Source organism: Callithrix jacchus, chromosome 20 (genome assembly GCF_049354715.1).
Source record: "Callithrix jacchus isolate 240 chromosome 20, calJac240_pri, whole genome shotgun sequence".
In the NCBI taxonomy this organism is placed as follows: Eukaryota; Metazoa; Chordata; class Mammalia; order Primates; family Cebidae; genus Callithrix; species Callithrix jacchus.
The window spans coordinates 21,970,180-21,984,754 of record NC_133521.1 but is presented as its reverse complement, the minus strand read 5'-3'; the positions used below and the strand labels follow the sequence as shown (position 1 = coordinate 21,984,754).

General features: G+C 36.6%; 1 long non-coding RNA gene across 1 annotated transcript in view; it reads right to left on the bottom strand.

The window, feature by feature from the left end:
* The window catches only part of LOC128930271 (uncharacterized), a 40,640-nt gene that overhangs the window by 9,898 nt on the left and 16,167 nt on the right, over nt 1-14,575 (bottom strand). Inside the window, exon 2 of the long non-coding RNA XR_008478121.2 lies at nt 2,600-2,721. This is a non-coding gene — a long non-coding RNA (uncharacterized LOC128930271). The remainder of the gene's footprint in view (nt 1-2,599; nt 2,722-14,575) is intronic.

Here is a 14,575-nt window from a genome sequence, read left to right as displayed (position 1 = left end):
AGAGTCTAGTAAGTTGGATTTAGGAGAAGGGAGAGTGAAAGCTACAGACAATTTATTGCCAAGTAATATTTTAAGGAGTCCTTGTACAGTAGACAATGTATTGGGAATTGTATTCTTTACACACAGGGGAGTCATGAAAGCTTCTTTTTAAATAGAGGATATTACAATCCCATTTATGATTGGAAGTAAAACTCTGCTGGTAAGTTGGACAATAGATTTGAAAGGGACAGAAACTGAAGGTTGAAAAGGGCTCACTGGAGGTTGGAACCATAGTCCATAAAAGAGTTGTTGAAAGTGCTGTCTGATCAATGCTTGTAAAATGTATCATCCAGATATAAATGGCCAAAACACATTAACAATAAGAAAAGCTTTGCCAACACAGCTGTTTGACTCCTAAACAAAACAAATGCTTAAAGCTCCTGGAAATTATAATAGAATTAATTTCAGCTCCCTAACGGTAGGGGAAAATCCTCAAGCACATTTTCTGCTGAGCATTTCACTGGATGAACGAACCAGAAAGCCTGAGTACATATTGTTAATGAAATGCATAAATATTCTACCCATTCAGAAGAAATTTGTACTGTAAATCCAAGGATGGAAAAAAACAGCTTTGAGAATAAACACTAAATGAGAGGAAAGTCAGATCATATTCAGAAAGAAATATAAACACATAAACCCCTGTGTATTATAACCAAGCAATCACTTAACCAGCAGGGAGTGAAAGTTTATAAACCCAACAATCTCACTGGGGTTTTTGAGGATTCTAAATGCAATTCAAATTACTTTACAATTTTCAATATGTTTTCCCACCCAGTGTCTCATTTAATCCACACACCTCTAAAAGATTGCTGCTATTGTCCACATTTAACAGGATGAGAAAAATTTAGGTTCTGAGGTTGAATAACTTATTTAATTTTCAAGTCTCTGTGGTACAACAAAGACGGAAACAAAGGCTTCCCTTAGTGTAAACCACAGAAATTGCCAATTGTTAGGTTAAAATGTTTAAATATTGGTAACACTGTATGGTTCAACCTGATAGATTCCAAGTACAGTGCTCTAAGATTATCAATCAACATGTAATTTTATTCTGGTTCCATGATTTCAAAGGCAAATTAGTTCAAAATGTCAAATGAAATATCAAGTAAAATGGTTCTAGATCTCAGTTCAGCTGCTCAGGAAACTGGTTCATATTTGTCACTGAAATGCATATTAAACTGAAAGAATAGATATTTACAAACCTTCCTTTCTCTTATTTTTATGAGTGTCAATGAATACTCTCATTACTCATAGATTGTCATCTCTACAATATTGTAGTTTAAAAGATAATATGTTAAAGTCATATTATGTGTGATAACATGTTATACACCTATTTACACATGTAAAGCACACATAACTATTCTACGCTTTGTTCCAGTTCAAAATATCCTTTTTATTAACATGTAGCATTTTATGAGCTACATTTTACTTCCAGGTTTTTGGAAATTAAAAAAAAAAAAAGATGTTCAGTAATATAATTGTAAAGAGGAGCCTGGGCCCTATAAATCATGATAGCTTATGAAAAAAAGTGATATAAGATCCCTTGCAGGGAGGACCCAATCAAGAACTCTTCGGATCATGTCCTTCTGCTTATAAGGTGAAGGCCACAGATTTCTAAGGACCTTAACTTTGTTATTTGCTTCTAATTGAAAGAATGTGCCTACAACGAGTACAAAGAATTCTCATTATCTGAACTTCCATCTCAGCCCTTGAGGAAGTTGGCTCCACTAGTGACCTTTAACTGGTTTGTTTCCTTGGCACACTTTCTAGTGACTGCATAAGGAGACCAAAGCTATCCACGTGGGCATACAGTCTTTGCAAAGAACGTAAGTAGACCCAACCCAGTATCCATTGGATATGTGCATTTACAGCATCAACCAAAGATCAATCAAATGCAAAAGGCAAAGCAACCTATCTTGAAACAATTCTGAACATCAAGAGGGAGTATATTTATGTTGAACTGAAATACGGCACCGGTAATTAATAGGCCTTCGATTTCCAAAAATTTCAAATAAAAATGTCTCTTCCTCTTTCACCTGGCATCAGGTATTCTACACTGGTCTTATCCCCCCCCCCAGACTAAAATCTGCACCAGTTCTATCATCTGTTCCTTATATGATATAACGTGAATTCCTTCAATAACCTGACATTTTCCTCTGATATTCCCATGTGATTTTAAACGTAGCAATCAGGAATGCCTTCCTTCTCACCTAAAGTAATAACCAAACTATGTTGCTCTCCCACTTAAAAGCCAAAATTACTTTTGAGTCACCTTCAGAATAAAGGATGAAATCTTGCCTGTCACATTTAATGCCCATGATGTTATATGTGCCAATCTCTTGTCTGACTCACTCATAGCACCCCTTGACATTGCACCTCTGCAGAAGAGCCTTGTTTTCTTGCTGCTTCTGGCTTTCCACAGGCTGTGTTTTTCCCTTTTCTCATAGAGAAGCCCTACAAAACTCAATTCAGATCACCTCTTTGAGTAAGTCTTTCTTTACTGACTGAGGGTCAGGTAGGGGCTGTCCCAGTGTGTTTCACCCTCTCCACGCCTGCTACTTACCATACAGTAATGCGTTTGGAACTTTCTTTCTCTGTCTTCTTCCCAGACATGCACAAATGGATTATGACTCTGAGGGTGGGCACTGTCTCTTCATCTCATGTTCCTCTTTTCCTATATCATTCCTGATAGAACAAAAGCCTGCGTTAAGAAACAACTTAAAACTAACGCATCTTAGCAGTTGGGGAGGGACAAAGACTAAATACATAGAGCAGACTTTAATGGCTGTAGACTGTAAATCCTTGGATCTTAAAATAGGTTTCCAGTTGATTAACAGTCCCACTCTACTGGGCCAACTCACTCACCAGGTTGGACATGGGTCACTCTCTTGCAAAAAAAAAAATGCTTAAACACCCAAAAGGTGATTTTTTGTTAGGAGTTACTGCTCAGAGAGGGGATGTGTTATGGCTCCATGACTAGAAAGTTGTCATTTCCCATCTCTGAGCTCCCACACAGTCCTAGTCCTTACTACTAACACACACACACACTTCAAAGCCATGCTTAAAACTGGACGAAATAAAGCTATGTTGAAGATAAGCAAATTATATTCTGCTTTCTTCTCCTTTTTATTTTTACCTGACAATGTCAGGGTGATCTTAACTCCCAGGATTTTAAACAGTTTGAATGCACTTCTTGAATACCTAGCCAACAAGATAAAAAGTGAGACTTCAGGTCAGGAGGAAAATGGTTATTCTCTGAATAGGATTAGGGTTGGCTTCCAGTGAGGTGGCAATTTGATTATGGAACAATCAAGTCAGAGAAAGTGTGTTTAGATGAATTTCAAGAAACAGGAAACTAAAAGCTTCTTTATTCTGAACCAAAGGACGACAACAGAAGCCATCCCTAAAAGGTGAAAAGATTTATAAATAAGTATATAGTAGCCCTGTGCAGAATCTCTAATATTTTCTAGCCCCACTCCCCTACCTAAATACTAATTCGTCATGGAATTCAAAATCCTTCATAAACTGGCCCCTTCTTAACTCCAAGTCAATTGACGTGGGTGTGATTTAAAAAGGTAAGGCTATGCGGATCCACACCCAGAGATTCTATTTTAGTTGGTATCAAATGGGACTTGGCCATGCACATTTTTTAAAGCTCCTAGGTGATTCTAATGCTTTTCCAATATTGAGAGATTATGCCGCAGCCTCAGCTCAACTCTGTCTTTTGCTCGTACCGTAAATAGCAGTGTTTTTAATGTAGCATTTAGAGGTGATATTTACCTTTATTACACGGTTTGCTTCAATGTGAATGACACTTGCGCCTGTCAGCTGATACTGGCTCTATACTAATTGCTGCTTTAAGTCACTAGGTAGCCTCAAGAAATAATAAATAATAATAATTATAGACAATGTTTATTGATGTCCTGTTCTAAGCACTTTAAAAGTAATAATTTATTTAGTCCTTAAAATAAGCTGACTTAACTACTCTTATCATCTCATTTACATTTTACAGATAAGGAAACAGAGGCTCAGAAAAGTTGGAATAATTGACTTATGATCACAGAGTCAATAAAAGAGAAGATTGTGTCCTGTGAAAACCAGCAATTCACTTTGACGCTTGTTCAGAATGATCTGATACGCACTCAGTACAGTAGGAGATAGAAAGGCAGGTCCAAGACTGTGGGCAGTGGTGTTAAGGACCTGGTTTAAACTCGACTCTGCTGCGTACCAGCTGTGTGGTCTTCCATAAAATATCTCAACTCTTTGACCTTCAGTTTCCTGATTTGTTTAAATGGGGATTTCAATGGTTTCAACCTCACGGTGACTTTACTAAGACCCTAAATACCTAAATAACTTAGCAATAGGGACTCACAGAGTTTAATGGCAGAAGAATAATTAAAACCTAGTCATTTTGACTTATAATTTCATTTTCTTTTTAGCATAGTGTCTGTTATTTGAGAGCCACGTTAGAAGTATCTTTAGTACTTAAGTAAAAAGCAAGTATTTTCTAACTGTGTGAACATAAGACCCGGTATAGATAACATATCAATTATCTGTAGGTGGTTAGCTTAGGTGCTTAAACTAGTTAAGGAGTTAACTAAAAACTCAATGGGGATCCTCTTTGTTAGTGCTTTTTTTTCCTTTTTCTTTTTTTTTTGGAAAAGCACATGGAGCCTGCCAGTGACCTATCAATCTTCAGATCCCGACATGAGATTTTGCAGGTTTTAAGGCCAAGAACCCCTCTAGGGTCAGATAGGTGCTTCTTCCTGCTTTACACTGCATGCCACAACATAAGGATATGAGTCATTACCTGGGCCACGAGGAGACCCCATTCTAGCTTCTGTGCTTTCTGATTGACCCCTTTCTGCATTATAAGCTCTTGGTCTTCATTATGTTCTGGAAAGCAATGAACCACAGACAGTACAAGGAGACTTATAAAGAGGACATATGGTTTATGTGTAACCCCATCTATAGCTCCATTCACCTGCAAGGCATCTGCTCTGAAACTACAGTGTGTGGCCAAATAGTAATTTAATATAAAAGCCAAAACCAATTATCTTATTTTATTAAGCTTGGGACATTTCACTTTTGTCTGAATGAGATAATTTGGCATTCAGTACTTCAGTGTGCTAGTAGAACTTGGTCTTATTGAAAATAAATTGAAATTCTATTTTTCCATGTTATACAAAACATGCTGCTCTTCATTGAGGCAACCTGCCATTGATTTTCTAACTATGTTTTCAATATATCCAATTCATGATCTGAAAATTAAAATAATATTTACCTTATGAATAATTTACATATCTACTGATAGCTAATGTAATCATCTCTAATCCTAGTATGGGTGCTATTCTGTATGGTCCTTCAATTGTCACAAAAATAATCCATGAGATAGCATACTCATCCTCATTTTCAGAGAATTAATCTAAGCAGGGGAGGGAAAACATTTGCCTAACTCACACAGCTAAAATTCCTCTAACCACTGGACTACTTTAGCTTTCTCATAATGGTCTCGCTCTCCATATGAAACATAAAGTACTTCTTTATCTTTTGTGTTTCAGTCAGATAGAGTCAACAGAATTGGTATGGACTTGTTAGGCTATCTAAGATGTTAAAGAGTTTGAGGATGCTCATTAGTGGTTTCCATGAGTGTGCTAACTGGAAATAACCAACTTCTTAGAAATAATCATTGAGGAAATGATAAAGCCAGAATTCTACTACCCCAGATCAGGACACTGCTCTTTAGGCTTTGCTGAAAACATGCTTTGCCATGAGACATTCACTTAAACCCACAGATTTTTCTTCCTATATCAAATACAGAAAATAATCCCTGTCATTCATATCTTCAGAAGTGTGAAAGACCAGTTGAACTATTTACTGTTTCTTCAAGATGTGTTCTTTGGGGCTCTGGAATTGCAGAAGGGGTCTGAGAGCTAAAAAATAATCTTCAAAACAATTGAGATGGTGCTTGTGAAAACATGCTTTATGGTGTACAATAAGCAATGGTACTCTTTTTTACTCCTAAGTGTTAGCATAAAATGTGCTTCAGGTTTTCATTTGTAGAGAAGCATTAACGTCATAGAAAAAGCACTGATTTTGATACAAGGGAGAATGCTGCTAGGCTTCTGTGAAACAGAATGAATATATGTCTTATATATTATATCATCATCATTATTATTATAAGAAATTGGCTGATGTGATTAGGGAGGCTAAAAAAGTCCCAAGATCTATAGGCTTGAGACTTAAAAAATATGGATGTTTCAGTTCAAGTTAGAAGACAGGAAATAACTGATGTACTCTGACAAGAGGATTTCCATTTTTTTAGAGATGGGATCTTGCTATGTTGCCCAGGCAGGACTTGAACCCCTGGGCTCCACAAGTAATCCTCCTGTCTCACCCTCCCCAGTAGCTTGAACTAAAATACACTGGGCTCCAGGGAGCCCTCTTACTTACGGGAGGGTGATATAATTTGGATATTGGTCCTCTTTGAATCTCAGGTTGAACTTTGATCCCCAGCATTGGAAGTGGGGCCTAGTGGAAGTTGTTTGCATCACAGGTAGATCCTTCATGCATGGCTCTGTGTTGAGTTCTCACTCTATTAGTTCCTATGGTAACTGGTGGTTAAAAAGAGCCTAGCACCTTCCTCTTCTCTCCTTCCTTCTGCCTCTCTCACCATGTGACATACCTTCCCCTTCTCTGTGTCCTCTGCTGCCGTGATTGGAAGCTTCCTGAGGTACCTTTCCAGAAGCAGATGCTTGTGCCATGCTTCTTGCACACCCTGCAGAAGAGCCAAATAAACCTCCTTCCCTTATAAATTCATTACCCAGTCTCACATACTTCTTTTTTTCTTCTCAGCACCACATATTGGATTTATCTATATAAATAAATAAATTGCTATTCGTATTCACCTCAGGAAAGCCCTGTATAAGCAAATTATAAACTAGCAATTACGTGTGTGTGTGTGTGTGTGTGTGTGTACTTGCACTTTAGGTTCTGGGGTACATGTGCAGAACATGCAGGATTGTTGCATGGGTACCTACGTGGCAAGGTAGTTTGCTGCCTCCATCCCCCCATAACCTATATCTGGCATTTCTCCCCATGTTTTCCTTCCCCTACCTCCCTCCCCCCTACCGTCCCTCCCCTAGTCCCCCCCAACAGGTTCCAGTGTGTGATGCTCCCCCTCTTTGTCCATATGTTCTTGTTGTTCAGCACCTGCCTATGAGTGAGAACAAGTGGTGTTTGATTTTCTGTTCTTGTGTCAGTTTGCTGAGAATGATGGTTTCCAGATTCATCCATTCCCAACAAAGCACACAGACTCATCATTTTTTATGGCTCCATAGTATTCCATGGTATATATGTGACACATTTTCCTTGTCCAGTCTATCATCTATGGGCATTTGGGTTGGTTCCAGGTCTTTGCTATTGCAAACAGTGCCACAATTAACATATGTGTGCATGTATCTTTATAATAGAAAGAGTTATAATCCTTTGGATATATACCCAGTAATGGGATTGCTGGGTCAAATGGAATTTCTATTTCTAGGTTCTTGAGGAATCCCCACACTGTCTTCCACAATGCTTGAACTAATTTATACTCCAACCAACAGTGTAAAAGTGTTCCCATTTCTCCCTATCCTCTTCAGCATCTGTTGTCTCCAGATTTTTTAATCACCATTCTAACTGGTATGAGATGGTATCTCAATGTGGTTTTGATTTTCATTTCTCTAATGACCAGGGATGATGAGCATTTTTTCACATTTGTTGGTATCATATTTTGAAAAGTGTCTGTTTATATCCTTTGCCCAATTTTGAATGGGTTTGTTTTTTTCTTGCAAATCTGTTTTAGTTCTTTGTAGATTCTGGATATTAGCCTTTTGTCAGATGGGTAGATTGCAGAATTTTTTTTCCCATTCTACTAGTTGCCAGTTCACGCTAATGATTGTTTCTTTTGCTGTGCAGAAGCTCTGGAGTTTAATTAGATCCCATTTGTCTATTTTGGCTTTTGTTGCCCATGCTTTTGGTGTTTTAGTAATGAAGTTCTTGCCTATGCCTATGTCCTGCATGGTTTTGCCTAGATTTTCTTCTAGGGTTTTTATGGTGTTAGGTCTTATGTTTAAGTCTTTAATCCATCTGGAGTTAATTTTAGTGTAAGGTGTCAGAAAGAGGTCCAGTTTCTGCTTTCTGCACATGGCTAGCCAGTTTTCCCAACACCATTTATTAAACAGGGAATCCTTTCCCCATTGCTTGTTTTTCTCAGGTTTGTCAAAGATCAGATAATTATAGATGTGCGGCATTGCCTCTGAGGCCTCTGTTCTGTTCCATTGGTCTATATCTCTGTTTTGGTACCAGTACTATGCTGTTTTGATTACTGCCCTTGTAGTATAGTTTGAAGTCAGGTAGCATGGTACCTCCAGCTTTGTTCTTTTTGCTTAGAATTGTCTTGGCTATGTGGGCTCTCTTTTGGTTCCATATGAAGTTTAAGGTGGTTTTTTCCAGTTATTTGAAGAGGGTCATTGGTAGCTTGATGGGGATAGCGTTGAATCTATCAATTGCTTTGGGCAGTAAGGCCATTTTCACAATATTGATTCTTCCTAACCATGAGCATGGAATGTTTTTCCATCTGTTTGTGTCCTCTCTTATTTCCTTGAGCAGTGGCTTGTAGTTCTCATTGAAGAGGTCCTTCTTTACAGCAACATAGAAAGGAGTAAGACAGAAAGTCAACATTTTTTCTTTTTTTCTATTCAGACCTTTAACTGAAAGGATGAGCCTGTCTACATTGGGGAGAGCAATCTGCTTTATTCAGTCTAGCAATTCAAATGTTGATTTCATCCAGAAGGATCCCCACAGATACACACAGAATAATGTTTGACTAAATGTTGGGCACCCCATGGCTCAGTCAAGCTGATGCATAAAATTAACCATTGCAGCTTTCTGTTCTGCCGCTTCCTAAAAGAAACTGGGTAAATCACTTAAACTGTTTAATCATTAACACAAAGAAGATAAGAAATCATACAATGTAGGGCTGTTTGGAGATTAATTGTGACACTGTCTATGAAGTGTCTTTTAGTATATGAATTATATCTGTTTTTGTTCTGCATCCTTTCAAATAAATGCTCCTTCATCTGTAAAGTGGGGATAATCTTTGCCACATCTACATATCATAAAAGATAATAAATGTGAAAGAATAAACGATGACATAGGAAGATTTATAGCCTGAGTAACACCATCTATAAAGAGCGTCTTAACTCTCATGTTTCCCTGCTCTGGGGACAATAGGCATGTCATAAACATTCTGTAACACAAATGCACACATAGAAACACTACACAAAGTTTCCCATGGCAATAGAAATCACAGTTCAGGCTTCCCATAGAATAGTGCTTTGATATCCATGCACCATTTTGTCAGATGCACATTGTATTTTCAAACCAAAAAATATATATGTGTGTATATATGTATGAATATATGTACATATACATATGTAAAATAATCTATATATAATAAATATATATTTAAAATAATTTATTCTCAACTATCTGCACTGCCAATTTGTTGCATCCATATGTTGAATCCATACCATTTTTTTTTTTTTTAGACAGAGTTTCACTCTTGTTACCCAGGCTGGAGTGCAATGGTGTGATCTCTGCTCACCGCAACGTCTGCCTCCTGGGTTCAGGCAATTCTCCTGCCTCAGCCTCCTGAGTAGCTGGGATTACAGGCACATGCCACCACACCCAGCTAATTTTTTTTTGTATTTTTAGTAGAGACGGGGTTTCACCATGTTGACCAGGATGGTCTCAATCTCTTGATCTCGTGATCCACCCTTCTTGGCCTCCCAAAGTGCTGGGATTACAGGCTTGAGCCACTGCGGCCGGCCCCATACCATTTTTTTGTCCACACTTGCAATTAATTTAGAAAAATATATTAGTTACCAATTAACATATAATAAATTGTGCACACTTAGTAGCTTCAAATAATGCACATTGATTGGCTCACAGTGTGGAGCAGGAATTTTGGTATGGATTGGCTGCTTCCTCTGTGTGACTGAAGTCATGGCATTGGCAGTGCTCTTCTGAAGGCTTAACTGGGGATGGACCCATTCCCAAACTCCCTTAGGTTTTGATAGATTTTATCATTTATGAAAATAGGACTGAGGTACCCAGGTCTTAATTATCTTTCTTATAGATCACTCTCTGTCTTTAGAGGGCTTCTACAGTTCCCTGCTAAAGATTCTCTTTAAAGACAGCTCATAATATTGCAGCTTGCTTCTACAATGCCCTTAAGACAGTAAAAAAATCTAATGTAGGTCTTCAAAGAAGATTGTGTCTCCTATAATATAAGGTAATCATGAAGTGAGATCCCAAGACGTTTGCTATATAATGTAACATAATGGAGGGAGTGACATTCCATCGCCTTTGCAATATCCTATGGCTTTGGAACAAGTCCTATCACAACTCCATGGGAGGAGACAACACAGTCCCTTCTACTATGAATATCAAAAGTCAGGAATAACTGGAAATTCTTTCAGGGTCTGCCCTTAACAGAAATGAACAGAAATATATGCAGCTCTTAGAAAAAATGTGAGATGGAATTTATTCTTAACCTAATATTTGTTAATAGATATGATTTTCTTCAAATAAGTTAACAACATGTTCAGAGTACCTATTTGCTAATGTAGACGTTTAGAGGAAGTTCTATTTCTCATATGGCACAAGTATAATTTTAATTGCCACTTCAAAATATGAATTTATATACATACACATATATATTCAGTTCTGGCAAAAGTTGAAACATTCAAAAAATAATGTGGTGAATTCTTAAAGACGCTATGTTCTCCCAGTGCTGATGTACACTTCGGCTCAGACTCTCTGATTCAAGCATGCTTACCAATTACATGGAGTACAAGCACTGTATATTTCTTTTATGGAAAATTCAATTTCCCTATAGGAAAATAAAGCATTTGTTCTTTCTTTCAAAAAAAAATCTCAGCATTATTTTTTAAAATTACTGTTTGTAGATGCAGCTGACATGCAATTTTACCCTAAAATATGATGTATTTGAGGAATGCTGTTCCCCTAATGAAAATAATGATGATTTGGCTTAGGTGGGAGGTATGATATTTATACATTTTTTGCTTTCCTCTTTGTGTTTTCTGGGTGGCTTTAATTTTTGGCAATAAGCTTTTTTATTTAAAAACACAAGAAAGTAATTATCTTTAAATCATTGTATTGTTAGATACAAGGTATTTAAAACCAGGAAAAACATGTTCACAACTCACAGAGCTGTAAAAAAATATATATATATTTGGTTCTGCTGACCAGTTTGCATGCAGACTGTAAGGCAGACAATGTTAATATGGACTGATAACCATGCCAACAGGCCTGTGTCCAGCACTGTTTTTGAGGTTCCCTTGTTGCTAGGTCAGTAATGTTACAGATGAGTGTGTCTGAGTCATAAACCACATAGTGACATATAATCCAAATTGAGAAAGCGAAAAGGAATTCTTCAGTGCACATCACAGTCTAAAATGGAAATAATGAAACTTAATTCGAAAATACTGGACACTTAAAAGTGTATTTCTCAATCTCCTTCCCAGAAATACTGAACCCAACTGTTTCCAATCAAATACATGGAAACCCTAAACCAGAATGTGACTGTATAGTTACAATCTTCTAGCATTGGCATTTCCAGGACCCTATTTGCTTTCTCCTCCATTATTACTTTAATTTGTTGCTATTGCCCGAAATGTTAGTAGGACACATTCAGAAACAAACAATAAACTTTGTACATGAATAAACCATTAATTACTAACTGGGAGAGATTGCTTAGGGGAAAGCTGAACTGGACAGAAAATCTAGAATTGTTATGAAGAGCATTTACAGGTGCTGGATGTCCCTTGTATACACATGTGATAAAAACCACACTTGGAGGAGTCATAGATCCTGTGTTGACATTGGATTTAAATTATGAAGCCATAGGAGATGAGTATTTGGTTCTCTAATAGGGTTCTTCTTCACTTATCAAATTTGTAAATAACATATGATCACACACACAAGAACATAAACACACAGTTTACATCTTTATTGGAAACATATTCATGGTATAAGAGGGACATTTCTAATCGGTCTCTATATGTGTTAAACATAAGGAAATATTAAACTATAATATCTTCTTGGAAATAATTAGAAATTTATTATTTTATAAAATACATACCACATACATACCACAGATAGCTGATATATCCAACTTTGAAATCTAAATTTGCTTAAATCAATCATTTTGGCTTTAAATTGTTTTGAAACATTTATGTACTTGCTGATTTACTAAATACAAATTGTTAATTTAAGTTAAAACCACCTTGAGTATTGTGACCATCTTCATAGATATCCATTGCTGAAGAGTGGCCAGTTACTTGCTCTGTAGAAAAATGACCCCTAATTATACTATTTATTTATATAGTTTTTTGTAGTTACATCCTTACTGTTATTTGCAGAACTTTCATTTCTTTCCTTAACGTCATAGTCTCTTGCTTCTAATTTAATGTTTCTAATATTCCTTTTGAAAGAAAACCAGTCAATCCACTTAAGTTAAAGAATCAGAGAAAATAAAATAACATAATGGCTAGAAAGTCATGTAATGTATAAGCTTAATAAGCCTTAATCAATATAGGCCTTTGCCTTAGTATTAAGTGCCCATGATTTTTTCATCTTCATAATTTTTAGATAAATATGTCTCTGAAAAGCTGTTATACATATCTTTTAAAACATAATATCTTTATGAGATATAATTCATATAATATAAAATTCACAAATTTACATCATACAATCAATGGAGTGTTTTTTGTTTGTTTGTTTTAGTATATTCACAGCCTTGTACAAATATCACCACAATCAGTTTTCTGATATTTCATTACCCCTAAAACAATCTATACCCATTATCAGCCAGTGTCAATTTACCTTAGAAACCCTCAGCCCCAGGCAACTTTTGTTTCTATAGATTTGTCTAGTCCAAACATTTTATATAAATTAAATCATAAAATAAGTGAGGTGTGTGTGACTATCTTCTTTCATTTAACAATATCTCCACGTTGTGGCATATATCATTAATTTATTCCTTTTAATTGTCAACATTCTGTTGTATGGATATACCAAGTTTTGTTTATCCATTCACTGATTAAAGAGCATTGGGGAAGTTTCTACTTTTTGACAATTATGAATAACACTGCTGTAAGTATTTGAATATATATTTTTGCATAAACATATATTTTCACTTCTCTTGGGTATTTACCTAGGAGTGGAACTGTTGGGTCACAAGATAACCATGGGTATAAAACTTTTCAGGAACTGCCAGATGGTTTTCCAAAGTCGATGTACCATTTTATATTTGCACAACAGTGTTTGAGGGTTTCAATGTCTCCACATTCTTGTCAATACTAATACTTTTCTTTTTGGTTATAGCAGTCTTAATGTGAGTAGTGTCTTATTTTTATTTTTGTTTTGTTTTTTTAAATTTCCCTGATAGCTAATGTTGTTGGTGAGAGACACACCCACCTGTCCAAACCCAAAGAATGGACTTCCTGACACTAAGAAGAGTGAGAGTGAGACTTTAATGGTGGTCTTGCAAGATCAGGTGTCTAGCAAGCAGGCACACCCAGCTCGTTTTCAACAAGCAATTTATCCCCTAGTGCGCAAGTCCCTCCCCCAGTTCCTCACAGGCTGAGTACTACAGGGTTGCAATCCTCCCAGAGGACGCCTAGGTTCCATTATCTCCTTATAAAATTACATCTTGTCCCCTTCCCCACTTGAAGTTTCAATTTCCCAATGGCAAAACTTCCATTCCTTTTGTGGATTAGAACCCCTCCCCTTTACGCCCTCCCCTCTGACTTCTATGACTCTTATCACTCTTCCCAGATGTCTGTACCATGTGGCTTGTCACATCCGCAAGGGAGCTGCCCCATCTTGCCTGGGCCCGTTTTCTGAAAATGGACCACTTAAAAAGTACTTCTTACAGTATGGACCATACTTTTTAATGCCCTCATTGGTCTTTTGTATTCTGTCTTTGAAGAAATATCTACTCAGATCGTTTGACAATAGGTGTCCAAAACCTTGTGAAGTATCCTCTACCTATTATCCTCTGCTATGCTCTACCTAGGTTCACCTCCACAATATTCTATTTCCTTTTGTAAAATAAAGTCATATTATTCAGTATTCAAAAATTGTAAACTTGATATTTGTTTCTTTTTAATTTAATGATTATATTTAGCATTAGTGTTTTTTGAGAGAGAAAAATAATGCCTGTATATAATTTGGGGAAAATTCATTCGACATTTACATTAGGAAAAAGTGATAACCAAAGCAGTAAGACAACTCTTTAATTCAACCTTAATAAATGGTAGTTTTTAAAGCTGCATCAATAGCCTCATTCTATTAACAGAAAAATAATTTCTAGAAATTTAATCCTGAAATAAACAAAGAAATTGCAATTTTGTACATAATAGTGAAGAACTGTAAATGGACAAAATTTCAGCAAGAGGCTTTGGAC